The sequence below is a fragment of the Lissotriton helveticus genome, chromosome 8 (assembly GCF_964261635.1).
Source record: "Lissotriton helveticus chromosome 8, aLisHel1.1, whole genome shotgun sequence".
Lineage (NCBI taxonomy): Eukaryota > Metazoa > Chordata > Amphibia > Caudata > Salamandridae > Lissotriton > Lissotriton helveticus.
The window spans coordinates 500,797,326-500,825,062 of NC_136069.1; positions in this window are offsets into that span (position 1 = coordinate 500,797,326).

Consider the following 27,737-nt stretch of genomic DNA (forward strand, 5'->3'; position numbering starts at 1 on the left):
TCTAAAGCCAAGACAGCATTTTCTACCCCAGGTGGGCATTATCAATTTGTGGTAATGCCCTTTGGTTTGAAAAATGCACCTGCCACCTTCCAAAAGTTGGTGAATCAAGTCCTTACTGGGTTGGATGACTTTTGCACAGCATATCTGGATGATATTGCTGTCTTCAGCTCCACCTGGGAGGATCACCTGGTCCACCTGAAGGAAGTGCTAGAGGCTCTGCAAAAGGCAGGCCTCACTATCAAGGCAACCAAGTGCCAGATAGGGCAGAGTAAGGTTGTGTACTTGGGCCACCTTGTAGGTGGAGGCCAAGTTCAACCACTGGAGAGTAAGATCCAGACCATAAAGGACTGGTCCCCTCCAACTACCCAGACTCAGGTCAGAGCTTTCTTGGTCCTGACTGGGTACTACAGGAAGTTTGTTAAGAACTATGGGTCCATTGTGACTCCTCTTATTGATCTGACATCCAAGAAGATGCCCCAAAAGGTTCAGTGGACAGTAATCTGTCAAAAGGCATTTGTTGACCTGAAGAAGGCCATGTGCTCTGCACCTATCCTGAAGAGTCCTGACTACTCAAGAGAGTTCATTGTCCAAACAGATGCTTCTGAGTTGGTAGTGGGAGCTGTGCTTTCACAACTTAATGTAGATGGCCAAGACCAGCCCATTGCTTTTATTAGCAGAAGGCTGACCCCCAGAGAGAAACGTTGGTCAGCCATTGAGAGGGAGGCCTTTGCTGTGGTGTGGGCCCTAAAGAAGTTGAGACCATACTTGTTTGGCACTCACTTCAAGATTCAGACTGAACATAAGCCCCTCTTATGGCTTAACAATGAAGGGTGAAAACCCCAAACTGCTCAGGTGGTCCATTTCCTACAGGGGATGGACTTTACAGTGGAGCACCGCCCAGGGACTGACCATGGTAATGCAGATGGTCTCTCCAGGTACTTCCACTTAGAACATGAAGACAAAACTGGTCAAGGTTAGTCTAATGTCCCTGCGTTTGGGGGGGTTGTGTAGGAGAGTAGGGTCTGCTATCCTATGGTCACCCCAAATTTTTGCTTTTTGCTTCACTGGTTTATGACTTAATGTGGCTGTGGGCCTGCTAATCAGACCCACAGCCTGCTGTTCTCTCTCTAAATTAATGCCAATGCACATTAGGTACATTACGAAATTGGAACTGGTTCACCTTATTGGCCCCTGTAACAGTGTACCCAGGTACCCAGGGCATAGGTGCTTCCAAGGCCTACCAGGGGCTGCAGCACGTATTGTGCCACCCCTGGCCTGGCCTCCATATTTGACACAACTGGCTGATCACTCAGCTGGGGTAAGTCGGTGTAATCACCCCTTACTTAGGTGTAATATGCCTACGCCTATCCTAAAATGGACACATATGTTCCTATCAGCCACTCCTATGGAAGGCCTCAGCAATCCTGGAGGCAGAGTGCTTGGAAATATGTGAGATGGTGCTCTGGCATGAGCTGAGCCTGTCTGCAGCTTTCGGAACCAATTCCTTTAGCTGTTCCATGATACTGCCATACCATATACTCTTAAGCGGTTAAATGCTATCTTTGGTTTGGCTTTATCAAAACATGTCGAGTAAGGTGTCATACGAATTGGAATACTACCCCCTCGCCAGTTCTGACGACGGGGGTAGCATTCCACCCTTCTAGAGGGATACGACATGCACCTAACCTGAACCCCGGTTAAAGTTAAACAGAGCCTCAGCATCACAAAATGGATGCTGCCACCACAGACACAAGTCTGACCTCCTGCTGCTGGGAGTCCTTCCAGCGAGGGCAGCTTGGACAAAGGGTTTCCTGCCTTGGGAGGTGCTAGCACCACCCCAGACAGGATTTTGTATATTGGGTAGGACAGGGCTGAATAGAATCAGACATGCCTGGGGCACACAAGGTGTCCCTGTGCATATGCCAGTTCAAACCGGTGCTGGGGCTCTCCAGCCCCAGTCTTGGCACGAAGCTGGACAAAGGTAAGGGGGTGTAACCACCCCTCTTCCTGGTCCCACCCAGAGGAGGGACCTAGCAGGTAATCCGGCCCCTAGATTTGGAATAAGAGTAAGAGCTGTGTCCCAAGACTTCAGATCATCCTGAACTCGACTTGAAACTAAGAAGAAGACTGGACTTCGACATTCTGCTGCGCAGAAGACTGAAGAGAATCTCCCTTGTGGCCAAGGAGTGACCACCCTGTGAATACAGGCACCAACCAGCAACTTGACGTCTGCTTTGCTGCCGCCTCCTGCCGGAGCCCGAGCCCAGAGCCCAACGAGACCCAGACTCTCAGACATCTCAGAGCCCGATCCACAGTCCCTGCAAAGAAGGGACCCGTGGAGGCACCGAGAGACGTGGGACCGGACACCTCAGAAGACCCTCGAAAAGCTGACTGCGCAGCACCTGAGGCACCCTTGACGCTGTGCTTTGGGGTTTGAGAAGCCCCGACACCGAGCAGCATTTGCACTGAAGATCAGCCCCCCAGCATCTCCATGATCTGTGTGGGGCCCTTTTGCACTTTGCCTCTCGACGTGCCATCGCAGTCACTTGCACCAAGTTTTCTTTGGGTTGTCACCCTAAGTTCTGGTTCATGTGCTGTATATAACTATGTGTACCCTAAAAAACTCTTTTGCTTAAATATCAAAACTAAAAATGTATTTTTCTAAAACTATTTGAATAGGTGTCTCCTTTTTCCACTCCATGTAATGCTGATTGCATACTATGTAAATTGTCCTTACATTTATACCTTTTGGGATATTGTTTTACCTTTATACTCAGCACCCTAATCCCGATTGGTTTATGGGTAATACTCCTGTTTTCCTTGTAAAACAAAAAAAAAACCTTCCAAGTTACAGTATTGCCGACAAGAAGTAACCTACTTAGGTCATCTCTTGTCGAAGGAGGGAAGAAGGTTGACCCCAGAACGAATTCAAGCGATTGCGCAAATGAGTTGTGATGTATTCCTATAGGTACTGTATCGATTCCCCTATTCCTGACCCTGGTCTGGTTAATAATTAACTAGCAGCCATCTAACGGTGCAAAAACCGTTATCTGATTAAGCCACACCACGGCACAGAAGCGCGTTATCTGATTAGGTCATAACGCATGCCATCTAATTAGACAAGCAATATTCCTCCAGCCCCTGATAAGGCATACGGAGTTCTCAAAACAAATCAAACCTACAGCGACCTGGGAAATTCCCATAACCATTGTTTTGATTTCACCGAGAACTTCAGCAAAAGAATGTGCGAACGAGCCCGTTCATATGACATCCTTATTGATGTATATATGTCCATCCTTACGTCAATCTCGGCACCTTTCAGGTATAAATATTACCGACATTGCCTTAAGCAAACACATGCGGTGGTGACAAGATCGGAGCAGCGAGACGTGCTGAGGAGCCCAGCAGAGAGCGAAGCCCAAAGGTGCTGCCCCGCCTTCCTGACGCGCTGAGAACGAGACGCTGCCTTTCTCCTGCTGAGAAATCCAGCTCCGGCGCTTCCAAGCAGCCCTCGCAGGCAGCTGGAATATCAAGACCCGGGATAAGAGATACCAGCCCTCCATCATTCTAGATCTCAGGTACAGAACTGAATAACCCCTTGCAGAGAATTCTCGAATCAGTCCCTTGGCAAACAAACTTAACTTAAACTGCTACTTATCTACTCCCGCCCACGTATTAGGCTTAGGTCAGGTACACTGGGGTAGGCGTGGTTAGAAGCACCAGTTGAGTACGATTAGTCAAATGTATATATGTATGTATATATTTTATCTATTTTAAAGTATCATATGGCTCAGAAACCATATAAATGCTTTTACAGTACTATTTTATAATTCTGTCTTTACTATATGCACTTTACTTAACTACAAGTATTGCAATAATAGCGATTCATTTCTCTTGTATGAGAAAAGAGACTGATCAATAAATAACATCTTTTATTGAACACGCCCGTCTCTTCCTTTTCTCTACAATCTGGTGAAACTAAGAATGCACTGAACTGACTGAGTAAAATAAGTTGTCTTTTGTTTTCACACGACTCTAGAGATACACTCTTGATTAGGGGAGAGCAAAGTTGTCATGTTCTATGGTTGTCAGAAACTAAATCCCTTCTTGTCTATCCAGGGAGGTTAAAATCCTCCTTGCCTATTCGAGAAAGTTTCTAGTGAACTCTGAGCTAGCTGGCACAAACACAAAACTTTAAGTCTAATATCGTCGGTAGAAGACCTAGTTAACCTCTGCCCTAGGTCTATACTATTGAAGATATTATTCCAATGCGCAGAGCCTATTGGGATAATAGGAACTACACTACATGGCGCCCAAACGTTTGGATAGGCGATAAAACTAACGCAAGACATTAGAGTAACTCAGTCGTGCTTTTTCACACAGAAACCCTTTTCTTCCCATAATACTCCAAAGACGTCTGGAGTGGGTGAAAGGTCATATCCGCCAAACCTCGCAGGAGGAGACTCCTATGTATGGTTCTTGGTTAATTCAACGTTGAAGGATACACTGTTCCAAAATATTGTGCATCTAATGTTTGTTTCCATAGAAACCTGATCTGCAAACAAACAGAATAACCTTCCTGTCAGTAAAATGACAGAAAGTTAAGAAGAAAGGGAGACAGTTAGACTAGCAACTGAACTCCTAGTAGCAGACAATACTCTGCTGGAAAATGACCCAGATGCAATATTCATCCCGGTCAACATAAGAAAATCTATAACCCTAAAACTTATAGAAAATGGACTGACACCAAGAGGTGGTACAGTCATATTCGTAATTGAGGCACACGAATATCGGCAGACAGAGGTATTCTATTCATGGATAAACTTTCCAGCAGCAAACGCTGTAACAAAGGACTTCCACTATTACAAAATAGAGGAACCTCCTAGTGAGTACACTCCTTTCGAGGAAGTGGAAATACCACTCAAATTCCAAGAGCACCTGCTCTTGTTTCATGGCGCCCTAAAACATAATAATCGCATTACCAGGCTCGGTCCACTAGGTAGACCAGGAGCAACGTGGCCGGTCCTAGCCGGATATACACCACATCCAGACATTGAAGAAATGCCTGCACCAGAGCTTTTAGCACAGCTAAAACAATTAATAAAAATACATAGACAATTAGTCCAATATGTAATGCGGACTTCAACAATCCAACCAGCTATTAAAATTCCACAGCTGACCAATCATCAGGGGAACACAAATAAAATTACACCTCAGAACATACAGTCCTGTCTAGGTAAAGTACAAGTACAAGTACAAGGAACAAATTCCTTTCTGGCTAGCACAAAAAATCACTCAAATAGAGGCGGTGTTTCCAGATACCACCCCTGTTGAGAAACATAGGATTCTGACTATCTGTCTCCCAATGGGAATCGCACCACATGTGGAGGACTGTGACACTTGGGGAACAGTCTTTGCCTCCATTTACACAAAAACACATGGTGTACCATCCATGTCAGTAATACCAGATGTGCTAAAACAGATACAAGATGAATACGGTCCAGAACCCGCTTTAACTCTCGGTATGAAACTACTGAAAGATTTCAAGCAGGTCTCTGCAATATTATTAGCCAACATAAAGGGAGAAGCAGCAAATGTGGCGATTCGCCAGAGGTTAAAAGAGACAAATATAGCAGACCAACCATCTGAAATTGCCAGAATCATAGAAAAATCCTATGAAGAACTAGGAAGAGATAGTTTGGGTGGAATACCAGTGAAACCCCAACTAGTTGAAAGTCCTGAAAAGGTATTTATAAAAAATAATTTAAACAATCAAAAAAAGAGCTGGGATGGAAATAAACAATCCAATCCTAAAGAAAAAAGATTCCAGTCCAGAGGAAGGTCTCCTCGGCGGAGAGAAAGATCTCCTGATCAAGGATGCAAGTCTCCCCAAAGGGAGCCCTCTGTAAAAAAATACAACCTTAGAAATAGGGAAAATATAAAAAAACCTGATAGATATCAAGATATTGATACACGTCCCTCTCAATCTTTTCAGACTTCCTCGCAGAAATCGGAAAGAAGAGGACGATCAGAACACAGGGAAGAGCACGTCAAGTCCAAAGACAAAGAACCTGCTCATCTGAATAAAAAATTACAATTTCCAAAAAAGAAGGTAGCCAGTATTAAAGTAATCAACAATGCCGAGAATACTGAGGACACAGCTGAAAAACGGAGAATGGGCTCAGACAATGCTAGACAGCGCAGCAGAAGTGAGCATAGCTCGCAAAGTCCTTATGAATAATCTGGAGACAGTGGACACGAATGAATACATTCAGGTGGAAACTGCAGATACCAGAGTTAGCAAACCTCATAAAATATATGAAATAACATTGTGTATAGAAGGGGATAAGACTAGAAAAATAAGGGGTCTATTTTGGGATAATCTCTCCAAGGGCTATGACATCCTTCTAGCTGAACGAGACTGGCCTCCAGAGTTTGTCAGGGAGTGCCCACATGGCGAAGAAATAATTATGCCTGCCTTCTCAAACCATATTCCAATTCATAAAAAATATACACTTGCAAGAAAGTGGGCAGTAGCTCAAGCCCCTGCCTTATATAAAAATCATGTGGGATGGGATGAGGACTCTCCTCCTCACAAAATCCAGTTAAAATCACAACCTACTGCACAGAGGCAGTACCCGATTAAGAAAGAAGCTAAAAAACAGGTAAAAGAGATCCTAGATCAACTTGAATACGAGGGGGTGATTGAAACTTGCACCTCACAAATGAACAACCCTTTGTTTCCTGTCTCCAAGCCAGACAATTCATATCGTCTTGTTTTGGACTACAGACACCTTAACTCATGTTGCAAAACATTTGTGGTACAAAACTCGCATAGTGCTGCACTAATGAATAACATAGTGCGCAAAAAATACAAAACAACCTTAGACATTTCTAATGGATTCTTTTGTTAAAATATAGCACCAGAGAGCAGATATTTGACGGCGTTCTCAATAAATGGCACGCAAAAAAATTTCTGTCGTTTGCCCCAGGGGTTCAAAAACAGCCCAGGATTATTCTCAGCGAGAGTAACAGAATTACTACAAACATATGATGACGAGGCATTATCTTATGTCGACGACATCTATCTAACAGACGATGACTTGGATACTCACTTGAAGAGAGTGAACACCATAATACTTGGGTTCGCAGCAGAGGGTTACAAATTCAACTTTAAAAAGTCAAGAATTGCCCATTTAACAGTCCTGTTTTTAGGATATGAACTATCAAGTGAAGGCAAAAGCCTGTCCGACAATTTCCTAGAGAAATGTGCTGTAATCCAAGCACCTAGAACACTGAAAAACTTACAATCAATTCTAGGCTTCCTAAACTTCGGAAGAACTTACTTTATAAATTATGCAGAGAGAATTAAACCTCTCTATGATCTAATAAAACCAGATTTTAAAAGAATCAATTGGACTCAAAAACACACAGAAATTTTGAGATCTTTACAAACAGATATGTTAGTTAAAACAAAACTACAAACACGTGACAACACACGCAACCTTGTGATTCGAGTCATCCCAGGAAGATGCGGATTCACATACCTGACCTCTAATGAGGGAGAGAAGGTACCAACAGCATACAAATCACATTTGTACACAGAAGCTGAAAAAAGGTTCAGCATTAAAGAAAATATGGTTCAAGCGGTTCAAACAGCTGTAGCAAAAGCAGACGGTAGACAGGTTACAGTCAGAACAGCAGAATCAGCTTTTGAGGCATTAACAACACCATGTAATTTACCGACAACTGCACTAAATCCAGAATGGATACAATGGGTAAATTCTGTTGCTACAGACAAAGTAAAATACTATTTTGACCCAGAAATGAAAGAATTAAAATATCTAGAATATGAGAGAGAATACCCTCTGCCAATTGACATTCTGCCTTTACGACAGTACGCCTGTGTAATATATACAGACGGGCATGCTCAACCCTCAGTTTGGGGAGAGCTGGCTTACAACGCCACATGCGAAATTGTAAAAGAAGTGTGGCGCGGAGGTAAATTAAGACCTCTACTTACAAAAACACACTCAGTGGAAAATAATTCAGAACAACAAACTGAAATAATTTCGTTAAAAATGGCGCTAGATAATGCCGATCGCGAATTCCCGACACTTATTGTGTGCGATTCGTATTACTGAGTCAAATCATACAATAACGATTTGCAGAAATGGATTCAAAACGGTTACAAAGATGACACAGGTGCCAAAATAAAGCAGAAAGCACTTTGGGAACAATTAGTTCTTTTAAAGAAAGAACTACCAAAAACTCACGTGATACATTCACTGAGTCATCAGCGTGATGGCGTTCACGTTGCAGGGAATTCATTGGCTGAGACAGCCACAGCGGGAGCAACTAAACCGGCTTCCGTAGCTACAAAAAAGCGTACAGTAAAACACATTGACGGTGAAACTGTGCTGGCGGTGAAAACGTCATCAAAAGGTGACTGCTCGGCGCTACCGATCAATTATCCACTCAATTATACATACATAATCGATGCAAACTCAGTCCCTTTTGCTCGAATCCCTGGAGTGGGGGATAGAGTAATTCTAAACACGGACAGGAGAGGCTTGTTAATAGCAGACGCACATATGGGTGAGGGTCTCAGACACCTTAAGCAAAAAGATTCTCTGGAAGAATTCCAATCAGTGTACTGGTGGCCAGGCATGAGCCTGCATCATCAAATTTTTGTAAAAAACTGCCCAGACTGCAATAGAGATCGCAGTGGCGAGCGAGGAGGACTATTGCCATGGCACTTCGCTCCAGAAAAACAACAACAATAAGAATGTACCCATCACGAAAAAGCGTTATATTAACATAAGAAGACTAATTTTCACTTATTATGTAGACCCCAGCGCTCGGCTGACGCCTGGACTGTTATACAAGGATTTGCAAGTCTATAATGGCATATACGCTAGGAGCATGCTACGTTTTGAATAATGTGTTCCCTTTAGCCCTCAGGCTTAAAGAGAAGCATGACCAAATGAGCATAGCATAGCGGGACTCTTCTCACTTCCTTCCTGAGGGATACGGGATGGTGTAAAGAAAAAACCAAGACATAAAGCAATCTATAACGGAAAAGGTATTAGGTTCGGGTGCTGGGTGGGTCAAACATTTAATAAGTGTCCAACGTAGTCTAAATAACCTGCCAAGGAATTCTCTGAAAGGGTTCAGTCCGTACGAACTATTGTTCGGGACTAGAATGATGATCCAAGATCTTGATAGTCAGACTTCAGTGGTTAAAGACAAAACCGTTGATATCATAGATCGTTTGGCTATTTTACAGGACTTAAATGAAACAAGAAAAGACCTGAGCAACATAAAGTTGAAACAACAGCCAACAACCACTGAAGAGAAACCACCTGTCCCAGCAAGGCCTGTCTGGATTCCAAAAGTCGGGGATCTAGTCAGAGAGAAGATCGCGGTAAAGAAGGAATTTGGGCCTTCTTACAGAAAAGCAGTTCCTGTCTTGTCTGTCAACGGGACAAGATCAGTAGTACTACCGCCCTTTGCTGGTAAAAAGGAGAACCGAGTTGTATCGATCAACCTGGTTAAACCACAATCATGTGGCCGATAACAAACAGTAGGCCAAGTGGACTCCCAAGAAGTAGCAGAACACCAATGTTTGCTACGAATACAGAGGCTCAAACTGGAAGACTGATCACATTTGGAAAAACTACAGTGAATCAACAAGGACTATGCAACAAAGCAATGGAACTTGAACCTCTTAAAACCCAAATTAAAACTTTTCATCAAGAAACAACAACCTATGATGATGTAACTGCAGACTTTGCTAATGAAACAAAGCAAAATCCAAAAACAATTGGAACAATTGACAGAACAGCATCCGGCTACTTCATCAACTTCGATGATTCATCTGACGACCTGAGTGAAGCAAAGGAACAGCCATCAACAAAAACTTTTAAAGACAAAGCTAAGGAACTTTTTCAACAGCTGAAAGAAACCTATCTGATTTCTCCATGGATTGAATTTTGGGTGGCCTTAGGTGCATTTATCCTCATTCTTTGGCTCATCATGGTACTATGCTTGGGACATTTCATTGAAGGAAAATATGCTAAAATGGACACAGCAAGCCAGAAAATCAACTTGGTCCTTAAACCACACACATCTTCACACATCGAGAAAAGAGAACTTTCTTCAGTGAACTTCACAGCCAATCCTATACCAGGCGGTGTAGCATGGGACAAAACTGATTATGAAATCTATGGTCCGGTTGAAATCCTGAAGTATCCACACCAATTCAAGATCTCATTGAGTGACTTTGTAAACCGAGCTCATTTGCTGATGATTGGGACTTTGAAAGTATTAATGATATGATGTCTGATCTTGTGATGTCTGCTAAATTTACAGAACATGATTATTTGCAGGGTTCGTCTAATTATGATCAGATGTTCTGGTATAACCACTATGGTAACCATTATCTACATAAATCTGCTCAACCTAGAAATGTTTTAAATTATAACCAATGGGAACATTGTGCTACTCCTCCAAAAGACAGCTCAAAAACATTTTATGATAAATATTCATACTTTTCAGGGTTTAACACAAGTAATCCAGAAACATTTTATTTCAAATTGACAAATAAGACAGGTATGAAGACCATGCTTACAAACACAAAATTGATATATTCCGACTCATTCTTTGAACAAATGAATACATTTGGGTTTGATTTCTGGAACAATAATATTGAAGCAACAACTGTTTGGGGTACAAGAGATTGGCAAGTACAAGGTATAGAATCATTGTTTAGAGCCTGCATGATCCCAGAACAAATTATATTCTTGAATGACACTATTCAACAAACTACCTGTCTTGGCTTAGCAAAAATCAAAGATTTGAACAAACCGTCTATTCCAAAGCCAACAGTGAACAGTAATAGCTCTATAGATGATGAGATAGACGTAAACCATATATTAAACCAAAACAGAACACATCCTGAATGGAAAAAATGGTTGATCTGGCCCACAGATACAAATAACTGTCAAGACAGATTCCTGAACAAAAAACAGGGGTTCACATTGACTAGACCAGACCCTAGATATTCTCAAAGACAACATCCAGGGATAGTAACCACCTACAGCGTGGGCAAGCTCTGCCTTCAATGGCTACAAACGTCCACACTGGCTGAAATTAAGCAACACCTAACTTTACTTACAGAAGATGCTGACTTGCGTGATTTCATATTGGGACCACGCAAACAGCGTCAAAAACGTTTCATAGCGGCCTCTATATATGCAGCTTATAACGAAGTTTGGAAAGTAACTCAAATTGAGACAGCAGAAAAAATACGGGAAATTGACCGTATTAATTTGGAAAAATCACTTTCTGTGGTGGACAATGGGTTAATGACTCTGTCCTCCAGCATATATTCTCTGGACAGCATTGTGTCTTCAGCAATCGATATAATATCGCAAGACTTACTGATGTTACAACACGGTCAGTCCCAATTGCGTTCTATTGTACAGCTTGGCTGGACGTTACAAAATCTGCGTTCTGGCTATGTGCCTTGGCGTTTAATCAACACAACGTCATTATTTAATATCTTTAACCTTACTGATAAACAAATCAGTTTGGCACAGGAGGGTGCTGACTATACAATTCTGAGCATTGAAAAACTTGAGAGATTACCATTGACAATGTCCGAACGACCTGTCATTGAATGGGTTATACATGGAATAATAAATATTCCGATAACTACTTTCCAGTTTCAATTCTCCCAAAAATATATACAGGCAGGCCAGTATGAAAGGTTGGGTAAAGGATACATTAAGTCAATATGGAACTTGCCCTATACACACGAATGTGTCAGTAATAAAGGCCAGAAAGTGTTTCTCAGTGGCAATAATTGTGCAAGATCACTAAGTGGTACACTTCTGTGTCAGGGTATTAGCTTGCATGGAGCCTGTGAAGGGACTTCAAATAACCTTTCATGTTATCAGCTAGGCACACCTGCAACACGAATAGAACCATTCTTTAGGAGACTCTCGAACGGGAGTTACATTCTAATAGTAGATCGCAGATGTTGTAGTTTGCTGACCGGAAAACCTTATCTCATAACCGTGACTAGGAAGTTTTGTTCCCGAACGATTCTCCAGACAGGGAGGCAAGGTTATGGCCCGATTTGAAAATTGCTTCTATTCGAATAGATACTTTAAGCAGAATGAAGACTGTGCTCCTACAGACGCCGACCAGGCTCACGTCATCAAAAGAAACGTATGATCTCCAAGTTGCAAGGACAACAGAAGAGATTCATTCATTATTATCAACTAATTCCCCCATACATTTCGCAGAAATACTGAACGAAATCTTAAATATTTCTGATACCACTGGTGTCTCCAGTGTATTTAAAGCAGTGTTTTCGGGTGCTTTAACTCCATTCAAAGCCATCCTGGGTATTTTTCCAGACTTTGTCCATTCCATTTTTGGCGGACTTCCACTCCTTTTGGGACTAGTAGCGGGTATTCTATTTTTGATCCTGTTATTTCGCTATGGCAAACCATGTCACAGACAAAACACCTGCGACAAGGGAAGAAATGATCCTAGCCATTGGCTACCGGGACCGGGTAACTAAAATCCTTGGACTATCCCGGCTTAGAGACCTGAACATGACTTGGGGCTAGATGTAGGTCGGTCGGTAACGGCCGAAAATCGGTATTTTCGGCCGTTACCGACCGGTAAATGAGAATTGGTATGTAGGGCCCATAATTTTACAGATTCGGTAAATTTACCGATCGGTAAATTTACCGAATCTGTAAAATACCGAATCGGTATTCATACCTATTCGGTATTTTTGATATGTAGGTGGGACTCTTCTGAGTCCCACAACCCTTACCGATTCTGTATTTTACCATCAAATATATTTGATGGTAAAATACCGATTCAGGTGTGCATGCACATGTGTGCATGCACACCTGTGCCATATGACAGGCAGACCTGACCTTAGGGCAGGTATGCCTGCCACATGGCCCCCGATTCTTTTTTGGGGGTGCTAGAGGGTGTCAAAGTGACACCCCCTGCACCCATGGCAAAATCGGTATTTACCGATTCGGTAAATACCGACCGGTAATGCCCCATTCATTCCTATGGGCTTCAAAGCCCATAGGAATGAATGGGGCATTACCGGTCGGTATTTACCGAATCGGTAAATACCGAATTTTACCGATTCGGTAAAAGGAACATCTGGATGTTCCTACATCTCCACCCCTTAGATTTACCGATTTTTAATTACCGAATCGGTATGATTCGGTAATTAAAAATCGGTAAATCTATTTTACCTACATCGGGCCCTTGGTCTCTTTCATTTAGACCAATGTGGCAAAGTTGTGTTATGCCTGTATTAAGGTGCTTGCTATGCGGCGAAGAATGCGTGTTGGACACCTGTCTGGCACTACAATCGGATGTGCCAATGGACGCAGATACCTTGTTGGTTCCGGTAACGGCTCATGCATTGTGCTGTCCCCAGCGGCTACCAATCCTGATGACGGCATTCGTGGAGACTTCACCACTACGATTGAGGGGTAGTGAAGTACAAGATGAAAGCAGCATCGATCAGGTACGACCTTCAGTCAGCTATGCTGATCAAAACATCAATGGAGGCAATCATGCTCAGGCTCATGAATGCATGGTAACAACCTTTTCCGAATTAGTGGAACTTACGCAAGAAGCTGTTGACAGTTTTTTCAACAGTCTAAATGATATGATGTTTTCACCAGAGCAGCAGGAATAACTTTGAGCAAACTAGAACTCGGAGTTCCCTACATCCTGAATTTGGCCTTCAACATTTAAAAAGCGATATGAAAAATTTTTCTCATCAGTTTTTCAGACTGCAAGAACCTTTTTCCCAATTCAAAAATATTTACGATTTTTGGGACACTTATCTTCTGCTTAAAGTAGACATTATTCTTAGAGAACTAAATTTCTATTTTAGGTAGTCACGAGACATTCGCTATCCTCTAGCACTATTATACATAACTTTATGATTGTGATGAAATGGTCTCGCACTTTTTTTCTGTATTAAGAGCCATTTCATGTGTGGTTTTCGCATTTATTCATGCTGAATTTAGAAATATGCGTTATATGTTTAGCATTATTAGACTGCTTGTGCATATAGTACACGTGATAGTACATGTGATTATGTTTCAAAATTTTCAGGATACATATGAATGTATTTTGGGGTGGTACGATATACACAAACGCTACTGGTTTCACTATGCCTAGATTTGTAAATATGGACATAGTCTACGTGGAGTGGGTGTGATGTATTCCTATAGGTACTGTATCGATTCCCCTATTCCTGACCCTGGTCTGGTTAATAATTAACTAGCAGCCATCTAACGGTGCAAAAACCGTTATCTGATTAAGCCACACCACGGCACAGAAGCGCGTTATCTGATTAGGTCATTACGCATGCCATCTAATTAGACAAGCGATATTCCTCCAGCCCCTGATAAGGCATACGGAGTTCTCAAAACAAATCAAACCTACAGTGACCTGGGAAATTCCCATAACCATTGTTTTGATTTCACCGAGAACTTCAGCAAAAGAATGTGCGAACGAGCCCGTTCATATGACATCCTTATTGACGTATATATGTCCATCCTTACGTCAATCTTGGCACCTTTCAGGTATAAATATTACCAACATTGCCTTAAGCAAACACATGCGGTGGTGACGAGATCGGAGCAGCGAGACGTGCTGAGGAGCCCAGCAGAGAGCGAAGCCCACAGGCGCTGCCCCGCCTTCCTGACGCGCTGAGAATGAGACGCTGCCTTTCTCCTGCTGAGAAATCCAGCTCCGGCGCTTCCAAGCAGCCCTCGCAGGCAGCTGGAATATCAAGACCCGGGATAAGAGATACCAGCCCTCCATCATTCTAGATCTCAGGTACAGAACTGAATAACCCCTTGCAGAGAATTCTCGAATCAATCAATCAATCAATCAATCAATCAATCAGGTCATTTGTAGAGCGCACTACTCACCCGTAGGGTCTCAAGGCGCTGGGAGGGGGGGGGGGTGCCGCTACTGCTCGAACAGCCAGGTCTTGAGCTTCTTCCTGAAGGAGAGGTGGTCTTGGGTCAGGCGCAGATTGGTCGGAAGTGAGTTCCAGGTCTTGGCGGCCAGGTAGGAGAATGATCTTCCTCCTGTTGTCGCTCTTCGGATGCGGGGGACGGCGGCGAGGGCGTGGTTGGTTGATCTGAGGAGGCGCTTGGGAGTGTAGAAGTTGATCCGGTTGTTGAGGTAGCTCGGGCCTTGGTCGTGTAGGGCTTTGTGTGCGTGGGTGAGGAGCCGGAAGGTGATTCTCTTGTTGACCGGGAGCCAGTGCAGATCTCTCAGGTGTCCGGAGATGTGGCTGCGTCGGGGGATGTCGAGGATGAGTCTCGCCGAGGCGTTCTGGATCCGCTGGAGTCTCTTCTGGAGTTTGGCGGTGGTTCCGGCGTAGAGGGCGTTGCCGTAGTCCAGTCGGCTGGTGACGAGGGCTTGGGTGACCGTCTTCCTCGTCTCGGTGGGGATCCACCGGAAGATCTTACGTAGCATGCGCAGGATGTTGAAGCATGACGAGGAGACGGCGTTGACTTGTCTGGTCATGGAGAGGGATGAGTCCAGGATGAAGCCCAGGTTGCGTGCGTGGTCCGTCGGTTTGGGTGCGGTGCCCAGGGCGGGGGGCCACCAGGAGTCGTCCCAGGCGGAGGGCGTGGAGCCCAGGATGAGGACCTCCGTCTTGTCTGAGTTCAGTTTCAGGCGGCTGGTCGTCATCCATTCGGCTACGTCTCTCATCCCTTCGTGCAGGTTGGCTCTGGCGGTGTCGGGGTCGTTGGTCAGGGAGAGGATCAGCTGGGTGTCGTCAGCGTAGGAGATGATGTTGAGGTTGTGTTGGCGTGCGATGGTCGCGAGGGGGCTCATGTAGACGTTGAAGAGGGTGGGGCTCAGTGAGGATCCTTGAGGGACGCCGCAGATGACTTTGGTGGCCTCTGACTTGTACGGTGGTAGGCGGACTCTTTGTGTTCTTCCGTCGAGGAAGGAGGTGATCCATTCCAGTGCCTTCTCCTGGATTCCGATGTTGCTGAGGCGCTGTACTAGGGTGCGGTGGCAGACCGTGTCGAAAGCCGCGGAGAGGTCCAGGAGGATGAGGGCCGCTGTTTCTCCGTTGTCCATCAGGGTTCGAAGGTCGTCGGTGGCGGCGATGAGGGCGGTCTCGGTGCTGTGGTTCGCTCGGAAGCCGGACTGTGAGGGGTCGAGGGATCCATTCGTCTCGAGGAAGGCGGCCAGCTGTCTGTTGACGGTCTTCTCGATGACTTTGGCCGGGAACGGGAGGAGCGAGATGGGACGGTAGTTCTTGAGGTCGGTGGGGTTTGCTGTTGGTTTCTTGAGGAGAGCGCTGAGTTCGGCGTGCTTCCAGCTCTCAGGGAAGGTGGCGGAGTCGAAGGAGGTGTTGATGATGTCCCGCAGGTGGGGTGCGAGGACAGCGTCGGCCTTGTTGAAGATGTGGTGAGGGCAGGGGTCAGTCGGAGATCCGGAATGGATGGAGTTCATGGTGCGGATGGTGTCTTCGGTGCTGATCGGGGTCCAGGTGCGGAGGGTGGTGGCGGGTGGCGTCGTTGCGGTTGTGGCTTGCGTTGGTTGGTTGTTGAAGCTGTTGTGTATGTCCGTGATCTTGTTGTGGAAGTAGGACGCGAGGGAGTTGCAGAGGTCTTGCGATGGGGTGATGTCGTTGTTTCCGGCGCTGGGGTTGGAGAGCTCTTTCACGATGTTGAAGAGTTCCTTGCAGTTGTGTGCGTTGTTGTCCAGCCGGTCCTTGTATGCATTTTTCTTGGTGGCGCGGATCAGTTGGTGGTGTTTCCGGGTGGCGAGCTTGAGGGTGGTCATGTTGTCCGTCGTTGGTTCCCTTCTCCAGGCTTTCTCGAGGGCTCGACAGTTCTTCTTGGAGCTCTTGAGTTCGTCGGTGAACCATGGTGTTTTTCTGCTGCAGGATCTGCTGGGTGGGGTTCTCAGAGGGGCGAGTTCGTCCGCGCAGTCGTTGATCCATTTCGTGAGGTTGTCGGCGGCCTGGCTGGGGTTCGCTGAGTTGGCGGGAGGGTGCTGGCTCAGGGAGGCGGTGAGCTGGTCGGCTGTGATCTTGTTCCAGCTTCTTCGAGCAACCTGTTGCTGGAGGTGGTGGATCGTCGTTCTTCTGAAGGTGAAGTGGACGCAGCTGTGGTCCGTCCAGTGGAGTCCTGTTGCGTGGCTGAAGGTGACGTCTTTGCTGGATGAGAAGACGGCGTCGAGAGTGTGTCCGGCGAGGTGGGTGGGGGTGGTCACCAGTTGCTTGAGTCCGAGGTTGTCGAGGTTGTCGAGCAGGGTGATGGTGTTGCGGTCGTTGTTGTTCTCCAGGTGGAAGTTGAGGTCCCCCAGGAGGATGTAGTCGGCGGAGGGGAGGGCGTGCGGGCTGACGAAGTCGGCGATGTCCTCGCTGAATCGTGTGCGTGGTCCCGGGGGTCGGTAGATCAGGGTGCCTCTGAGGGTGGTCTTCGGGTTGGTGTGGATCTGGAAGTGCAGGTGTTCGGCGGTGGTGAGGGTGTCATCGGTGTTGGTAGTGATGCGGATGGTGTCTCTGTGGATGATGGCGATGCCTCCTCCGGTCTGGTTGTCTCGGTCCCTCCGGACGATCTTGTAGCCTTCTGGGATGGCGATGGCGATGTCTGGGGCTGAGGAGGCGTTCATCCAGGTCTCGGTGATGAAGGCAACGTCGGGGGCGGTGGTGTCGAGCAGGTTCCAGAGTTCTACGGCGTGTCTGTGGACGGAGCGGGTGTTGAGCAGGATACACTTGAGGTGGGTGCAGCTGGAGTTCGGCTTGGCGGGTGCAGGGAAGGTCCGGATGCAGGTGAACTTGCAGGCGTGGCAGCTGAAAGGTCCGTGGGTGTGCTTCGGGGCGGCTCGGTGACATCCTGGGATGTGGCCGGTGTTGAGTGCGATGAGGTCGGCGGCGCTGTAGGTTCGTCGGGTCGGCTTCCGTCGGTGGGGACCAGGGGTCCTGGCCCTGGGCGCGGTCCAGGCGCGGACGGGCGCAGACGGGCTTACCTTCGGCGCACAATCGGCGCGCCCGCTGCGCGTCAACGCTGCGCGTTCGCACGGTCGCCATTTAAGGCGAAGTGCGCGGGTGGGCGGAGCAGCTGGGAGGCGGGAGCGGGGAGGGAAACAGAAGAGAAAAGGGGCGGGGCTCAAGGCGGTGGCGGGAAGCGGGGGCAAAGCGCGACGATAAACGGCAATTAACAAGCACAAATCTAAGTGAAAACAGGGGAAAAAGACAGCGACACACGATCTGGGGAAAACAAGCACAAATTCAGGCAAAAAGCGGGTGAAAAATACAGTGACACACGATCTGGGGAAGAAATAAAAACAAGCACAAATTCAGTCAAAACAAGCACAATTACAGGCAAAAACGGGGGAAACACCACGGAGATCGCTCAGGGCGGCAGCGAGGCCGGCGCTGAGACAGAGGCAGGCACTGGGGGCACACGCAGCAGCTGGTGGCCGTGCGGCGCGGGGGTGTCCCACAAATCAGTCCCTTGGCAAACAAACTTAACTTAAACTGCTACTTATCTACTCCCGCCCACGTATTAGGCTTAGGTCAGGTACACTGGGGTAGGCGTGGTTAGAAGCACCAGTTGAGTACGATTAGTCAAATGTATATATGTATGTATATATTTTATCCATTTTAAAGTATCATATGGCTCAGAAACCATATCAATGCTTTTACAGTACTATTTTATAATTCTGTCTTTACTATATGCACTTTACTTAACTACAAGTATTGCAATAATAGCGATTCATTTCTCTTGTATGAGAAAAGAGACTGATCAATAAATAACATCTTTTATTGAACACGCCCGTCTCTTCCTTTTCTCTACAATCTGGTGAAACTAAGAATGCACTGAACTGACTGAGTAAAATAAGTTGTCTTTTGTTTTCACACGACTCTAGAGATACACTCTTGATTAGGGGAGAGCAAAGTTGTCATGTTCTATGGTTGTCAGAAACTAAATCCCTTCTTGTCTATCCAGGGAGGTTAAAATCCTCCTTGCCTATTCGAGAAAGTTTCTAGTGAACTCTGAGCTAGCTGGCACAAACACAAAACTTTAAGTCTAATATCGTCGGTAGAAGACCTAGTTAACCTCTGCCCTAGGTCTATACTATTGAAGATATTATTCCAATGCGCAGAGCCTATTGGGATAGTAGGAACTACACTACAGAGGGTGCCATCCACACAGAGAGGAGTGCGTGCCTTCTTAGGTATCACCGCGTATTGTAGGCAGTGGATCCCCAACTTTTCCTTGCTAGCAAAACCTTTGTTGGCACTGACTCTTAAAGATACTCCGTATCCTCTCCCTTGGTCTGATGATTGTCAGAAACGTTTTTCTGAATTACGTGATGCATTGTGTTCGGCTACGGTATTGGGTACTCCTGACTACAGTAAACCTTTCATGTTGTATGTTCACGAGAGAGAAGGTTGTGCATTGTCAGTGTTGACGCAACAATTTGGAGACAAGCAGCGTCCATGTGCGTATTTTTCAGCTACGTTAGATCCGGTAGCTAGAGCGTTGCCGAGTTGTCTGAGAGCTACAGCGGCAGCGGCTGTTTCTATCCGACAGTCTGCTGGTTTGGTATTGGATAATACATTGATCGTGATGGTCCCACATGCATTGGATACCTTATTGAATAGGACTAAGACTCAGCACCTTACTAGTGCACGTCTGTCAGGTTATGAGCTGACTCTTTTGGCTAGCCATGTTCACATTAAGAGATGTAATGTGTTGAATCCAGCTACGTTGTTGCAGATTTCTGTAGAGACAGATGCTCAAGAACAGCATGATTGCTTTCTTCGGACAGAGGAAGAAACGAAGGCTAGAGTTGATTCGAAAGATACTCCTCTTACGAATGTTGATGGTACCCTATGGGTAGATGGTTCGTGTTTCAAGCTTCCGAATGGTGAAACGACTGCGGCATATGCTGTCACAACTGTATATACAGTTGTTGAAACAGCACGTATAGCACAGAATTCTGCACAAGCAGCAGAGTTGATTGCATTGACTAGAGCGTGTGTGTTGTCAGAGGGAAAGCGAGTGAATGTTTATACTGATAGCCAGTATGCGTTTGATGTTGCCCATAGTTTCGGACGTTTGTGGAGAGAGAGAGGATTTCTTACTTCCCATGGTACGAAAATTCAGCATGGGCAATTAGTGAATGAACTTCTGGAATCACTTACTCTCCCAAAGCAGATTGCAATTGTGAAGTGTAGTGCGCATAAGAAGGTTGTGGATGATGTAGGTCGAGGAAATGTGTTTGCGGATGAAGTTGCGAAGGAAACGGCGAAAGACATGATGAGCCGTATGTATGTTGCAGGCCCTGCTAATTGGGTTATAGCTGGTGGAATGTGTGAAGACACAATAGAAAGTGGGAAGATGATTCAGGCTGAAGCTACGGAAAAAGAAGTGAGTGTGTGAAGAGAAACTACGGGTATGTTGGATCCGACGGGTTGTTGGGTTGAGTTGTCAGAACACCAGCGATGGTTGTTGCCAGATGCGTATGTGTTCCCAGTGGTTACTATGGCTCATGGAATGGCTCACATTAGCTCGAAAGGGATATGCAAGTTGTTGGCTCCAGTATGGCAGAATGCTGGAATTCCAAAATGTGCTGAGAATGTGGTGAAACATTGTATGATTTGTTTGAAGTACAATCCTGGAAAGGGAACTCCAACTCCAGCTGGTCATTTTGCTCCTCCAACTTATCCGTTTGAAGTGATACAGCTAGATTACATTCACATGGAGAGATGCAACAATTTGAAGTATGTCCTTGTGGTTGTTTGTGCCTTTTCAAGATGGATAGAGGACTACCCCCTAAAGGATAATACTGCCTTGTCCACAGCCAAGGTTTTGCTCAAAGAGTATTTCCCTACAAATGGTTTACCGAGAATTGTATGGAGCGACAATGGGAGTGAATTTGTGGGTCAAATCATGAAGAAAGTGTGTGCGGGTTTGGGTATCAATCAGAAATTCCATGCTGCGAATCACCCCCAGTCTGCTGGACTTGTCGAGTGCTATAATGGCACCTTGAAGCTGAAGCTAGCTAAGATACAAGTGAACACTGGTCTTACATGGCCAGATGCCTTGCGGTTGGCTCTTTTGTCAACAAGGATGACAGTGCATTCTCGTGTGGGACTTAGCCCATACGAAATTGTCTTTGGTCGTCCGGCCAATGTTTGGGGTGTGCCAAGGCCTAAGAAATATAGTGACATCGAGTACCCTATGTTGGTGGATTACTTACATGACTTGACTGCTAAATTACGTGTTCTCCACCAACAGGTCTATGACAGTTTGCCGACAGCTACTGCAGATCCAGGCCACACGATTCAACCTGGTGATTTTATTTTGACGAAGAATTTTCAACGAACTAAGAATTTGGAACCAAGATGGACTGGACCACATTTGGTCCTTTTGGCCACTAGAACTGCTGTTAGGGTAGCTGGTAAAAAGAACTGGGGGCATGCCACCCATTGCAAAAAAGTTCCTTTGCCCCTACCGTAGGATAAGTGGGTGAGGGATGGAATAGCCGATTCTGAATGTGAAAGGATTTCTAGATTTGTACCTTTTAGTGATGCACATTTAACATGGACTCAGTCAGAACGCGAGGATGATGACATTCTGCAAGCTGCTGTGCCTTCCCATCTGAAACTCGACACAACGAATCCAGAAATCCTTTTTCAAGAGCAAACTGTGTCTGGTAAAGAGCGCTACAATCTAAGACCGAGAAGGAATGAATCAATGGACAAACAAAAATTGAACTTTTTCATGTAGTGAATTACACCTTGTCAGATCAAGAGACTTTTTTTTACTTTTTTCTTTTTCGAGTCACCATCAGGACTCCGCTGCAGGGTCGCGGTACAGCCTTAAGGGGTGAGCCGCGAATTGACGAAAGGTCTGTGGTTCATGGTCGTTAGTACGATCTTGACGCACACTTAAGTGAAGAAGGTAATAGCCGTGAGCAGCACGTTAGAGGATGGAGTCTTTTGGATCTGATAAGGGTGTTGAGAGAACTGATTTTAAAAAGAAAATGTGTACATTGGTCCGTAGCAAATGTTTTTAATACTGTGTTTTCTAATGCTTTTGAATATTATGTTGGCTTGTGTGGGTTGGATTGTCTATGTTATACAACAGACGCTTGCAGTTACGTCCCAACCTACTCTTTCTTTTCCTACTGTTTCTCCACATGAATTTCATACGTTCCCTGAACATGAGCAGACACGAAGATCAGAATTTGTTAACAATTCATTTATACAGATGTTGCATCAGCATCAGTTAGTTGTAAATACTACGAATTGCTGGGTGTGTGGTCTTATGCCGCATACGACAGATAAGGGAATGCCATATTTAGTTTTGCCTTTTTCGCCTAATGGGTCAGTATGGGCACTTCAGTCAATGTTTATCTATGCAAATGAAGCATCTCCTGTACGTTCCGTTAAAGATAATGCGAGTAATAATGCCTTGATACAGGGAATAGTAGATATGATCAGAGATATTGATGCGTATAATGCTATCCCTAAAGATGAGGTACGAGAATATGTTGGTTGGAACAAGACTGGATATAGTATTAGTCTGACAGAGAAGGACAGACGAAAAAGGTCTCCCCCTATTTGGATTGTACCCTACCGAGGTCATTTTTGTCTGCAAGGTAATGGTCAGAATCCGAGAGCTCAGCTTGGTAAGAGTTTGTGTGCTCACACCTATGTCTATACATCCCAGAAATCTCCACCGTTCATGCCAGCTAAAGGTACGTATTTTGTTTGTTACGACAGAGCATATACATGGTTGCCTCCTGATTTTTCAGGCACATGTTATGTGGCATTTTTGCTTTCCCCTACATACACTGCTGTTTTCAATTACCATAAGACAAGATATGGTAGAGGTGTCATCGATGCGAGAGACACTGTTGCACAAGAAGTTGGAGACTTCTTTAAGGGTTTCGTGCCCTTTTGGGGTCCTATGGCTAATAGTAGGAATATTCGTCAGCTTACGAGAGTGGTTGAGGCCACTATAAAAGAAACTGCTGGTGCCCTTAGCAATATTACAGCTGAGCTTCAAGCGGATCGTCTTAGTACATTACAAAACCGTATAATTTTAGATATTATACTTGCAGATAGAGGTGGGGTATGTAAATTGATCGGGTCTAGTTGCTGTGATTTCATACCAGATAATGCCCCGACAGTGTACCAAGCCATCTTGAAGTTACATAAGTTTGCTGAGTCTATACATGTAGACGAAGGGAACTGGTCATTGATGGAATGGTTTTGAGGACTGTTGTCCAGATGGGGATGAAAGATTCTGATGTTCCTTGGTATGGCTTTAGCTATCCTTTTCTCGTGTTGTTTATGCATCCAGTGTGGTCCCACCATTTGTAGTCTTTGTGCTACGATGTGTGTGAGAAGACCTATCCCGAGAGAAGCAAAGGATAATAAGATGATGCTACAGCAACACCTTGATGACCTGATGAGAATAGACATAGACCTGGATTCAGATTGACATGAGTTTAGGTTATTGCCTACGTAATGGCAAAAGGAGGGCCTGAGGTTCTGTAATTCTCGAGCCTGACTCCATTTTTGCGTTGCCCTCACGTAGGCCGTAGAAGTGAACGAACGAAAAAAGTTGCATGGGCCTCATTGTTCATGTATGCATTAACAGGCCCTTTTCGACTCTGAAAGAACTGCAGAGAAACTGACCTCTTCACCTGAAACTGACCTCGCAAAGCCAATTTCCCTTGGTTTGATCCTTGTCTAAGATTGCCACTTAATGTTCAGGACCTCGTTAACCTTTAGTTTCTTTGCACATGTTTTATCTTGTTCAGCATCTATTACTATTTCCTTTATGTTCTGACATTACATGGGTTGTGCTTTTCAATGATAAATTTGTCTGGCTTGCAAAGATTGAATTTGGGACATTCCTAATAATTAACTTTTGGGTTGGGTTACTGTAAATTGGGTTTTTGTTAATGTGATACTCAGTTAGAAAATGTGTCCTATTGGTCAGAATTTTGCACAGTGGGTGTACATTTATAATGAGAATATGGTGTATAAAAAGTGATGTGTTGCTCTATGAAATTGAGCAGTTTCCTGAGTTGTACACCGTGTTGTATTGCTAGGATTACTGTTACTAGCTGCAGCTAATAAATTTGATCTTTGACGCCATCCAGAAGTATTCCGTGTCTCTGTATTCCAAGACAGGAGAATCCAAAGACTTCGGGTGTGTCCCTGGCACCGCTGGGTTCTAAGAAAACCCAGTTCTTCAACAGGAAGGGGAAAGGGGAACAAGCCACTAAATACTAACACTTAACATGCAATGTAATAAGACAATGGAATATTTAAATACAGAGAGAAAAGATGAAATTATAACACATCTCCCTTTTACCTAGAGAGAGAAACAAACAAAAGCAATTAAACTTCTGTACTTTTGACAATTCTGTCTGAACTCCGCATTGGCCATTCTCAAGGAATACAACATTATGGTATGCTTTTGCAATGAGAAGGGAGAAAAAAACTTGCTGTGACACTAATGATCCTTCACACTCCTCTTAACTTGTAACCAATCACCTTCCTTCCATGTGTGATTCTTCACCCCTTTCCTGTCATCATGCCATTTCTTATACTTCATCTGATGTTGATCTATCTTTTCACCAATTTTTGCATTATCAATTATCACATCCAAACTTCCAACCAACTATTGAGGGTTCATCTTGGAACATGTTTCTCTTCCTCTGAGAGAAACAAAAGCAGATATACCTGTGACCAGGTTGAGAGAGGTTTGAAAAACCCAAACACAATCATGCAAAGATTTGTCTTTGATCACACGACTGGTCCTCTTGTCTAAACCATTAGCTTTAGGGAAATACCATGCAGTGTTTTCATGTTTGGTATTATGGTGTTGCAAAAATTCATTCATTTGTTGGGATCTAAATTGAACACCATTATCAGTGACAAAGGTAGATGGTATACCCTCCTTACTAAATGCATCCTTGAGAAATTCTAAAACAACATTGGTGTTAGTACGTTGAACTATCTTAAACAGAACCCAATGAGAGATATAATCAACTAAAACTAACATGAAATTCTTGCAAGTTCCACAACACTCCATGGGTCCAATTATGTCCATGGCAAGCTAGGTCCATGGTTTTTGCGGTATTTCAACAGAAGACAAAGGAGCCTTGTGAATAGTCTTTGTTTTGTCTCTCTTGGCACACTTGTAACAATCCTTAAGCATTTGTTCTACTAACAAACCCATTCTAGGGAACCAGAAGTTAATTCTAACTCTGTTTTTGTATTACTTCTACCCAGGTGTCCCTCATGTGCCAACTCTACAATCTTTTTCCTTAAGGATTCAGGAGGCACATTTTGTTGTTGTGACAAATCTTCCCATCTATTATACGAAGTTCAAACCTTACTTTCTAAAAATCCTTGACTTCTTCTGATACCTTATTTTTTATTTGTTTATTTTAGGAGTTTTATATAGCGCTAGCTGGACCGGAGGGTATCAGAGCGCTTTACAGCATTTACAATTATGTGCTAATAGACGGTACAGGTAGTAGATAGAAATGAGGGTTTGAGCCGGGTAAAGAACAAACAAAGAAGCGAACGGGCAAAGGGGCAGAGGGTGCAGGTCAAACAAGACGAGCATCCGAGTGGATTCCTTATTCAAACATGACGAGTGTCCAAAAAGTTTTCTAGATTCGAGCCAGTGTCATCTGTCTCAAATTAAGGTAAGATCGAGCGCCGGCTAAGATACTTCTTTGGCTCTGATTCGTTTGCTCAAGAGCATTCGAGGACTTTGAGTAGGTTCTTGAATTTTGGAAACGAGGGGGTCGTTCTGATGTGGGGGGGATGGAGTTCCAGATTTTTGGGTCATTTCCAGCAAATTATTTGGCTGCGTTTTTTTGGTTACGAGTTTTCAGCGGGATGAGTATCAGAGTGTTGGAGCTACTGAGGTTCCTGGACTGGCTGGCCCTTTTGAGTTTGGCAGACAAGTATTTTGGTTTGCCTGTGTGCAGGGCTTTGTGAGTGAGGCAGGCTGTTCTGAAGCTGGCTCGCAACTCAACTGGGAGCCATTTAAGTTCTCTGAGAGTGGGAGAGATGTGTTAGAATTTCTTAGTTCCGGTGACCATTCTGGCTGCTGCATTGAAGGTTGTCTTCAGGGGGTCGAGGTGTGATTTTGCTGTCCCAGTCAAGGCTGCAATCCCATAGTCAATTCTGGAGAGCACCAGTGCTTAGGTGGCTTGTTGAAGGTCCTTGGGCGGAAGAAAGGGTTTTATTTTGTATAGTAATTTCAGGTTGAGAAAGGCACTTTTAGCAGATCTTGTAATGTGTTTTTTCATGTCCAGTTTTGGGTCTATGGTGATACGTGGAGATTTTACCGAATCCGCCAGGGTGAGGTTACCATTGAGGGCATCAATGGCTTTCAGACATTCTTCAATTTGGGGGTTTTCGTCTTTGTTGGAGATAAGGAGTATTTCCATTTTCTCTTGATTGAGTTTCAGGTGATTACTTGAGAGCCAGTGTTGAACCTCATTGAGTGTGATGTTAAGTGTCTGGATGTCGTCAATGGAGGTGGTTTCCAGATAAAGATGTGTTGTCCGCTTATAAGTGAAAAGGGATGTTGGATTTCCTGAGTAGAGTGGTAAGGGGTTCAATGTAAGTGTTGAAAAGCTGAGGGAAGAGCACTGACCCTTGTGGAACACCCCTGATGACGGGGTGGAGGTCGGACTCAAAGTTTTTAATTTTTATTCTTTGTGGGCGGTTGTGGAGAAAGGAAGAGAACCAATGGAGGACCGTCTCTTGGAGACCAGCCCTTTCTTGTAGAACCTTGATGAGCAGTTTGTGGTCAACTGTATCCAATGCGGCCGTTAATTCTAAGAGGATGAGAAGGCAGCATTGGTCCGAGTCAAGTGACTTGAGTAGATTGTCTATGACATCGAGGATTGCGGATTCGGTATTTCTGAAGCCCGATTGATTGGGATCTAGGAGATTGATGTTATCCAAGTGTTTGGTCAGCTGAGGGAGTACACATCTTTCCAGGATTTTGTACATAAGAGGTAGGTTCGATACAGGTCTGAAGTTATTCAGATCCTCAGTGTCTAGCCCTGGCTTTTTCAGCAGTGGCATGACTTTGCCTACTTTGAGGCCGTCAGGTTCGATTCCAGAGCTCAGTGAGCGGTTAATGATCTTGCACCATAGCGGGGCTAGGACGAGCTTCAGGTCCTTGGCCAGGTGCGGGGGTAGCTGTTCCAGGGCGTGCGATGAGGGTTTAGCATTGGAGATTAATGTGACTATCTCTGCTTCCTGGATGGGAATGAAGGAGGACCAATGTTTTGGGGGGTTCAAGGAGGCGCTATCGTGAGTTTCGGATGCCTTGATCTTGGTGGAGGGGATGAGATTTGAGCCAAGTGAGAGATCTATTTTGGTGATTTTTAACCCTGGGCGTAGTGGGCGTAGTGGGGCTTCGTGGAGCTACGTGAAGTGGGCGAGAAACTCCGCCCACCTCCGCACTCCGCGTAGCCCCACTACGCACCGCAGGCCTCCCTCCCGCCCTCCCTAAATACTTTAAATTAATGGTGTAAAAGAATTAAAAGGCACTTACCTTGCCCGCCGCGTCCCCGCCGCGTCCCCGGGGCTCGCTATCTTCATGGCTGCCGTCTTGTGTACT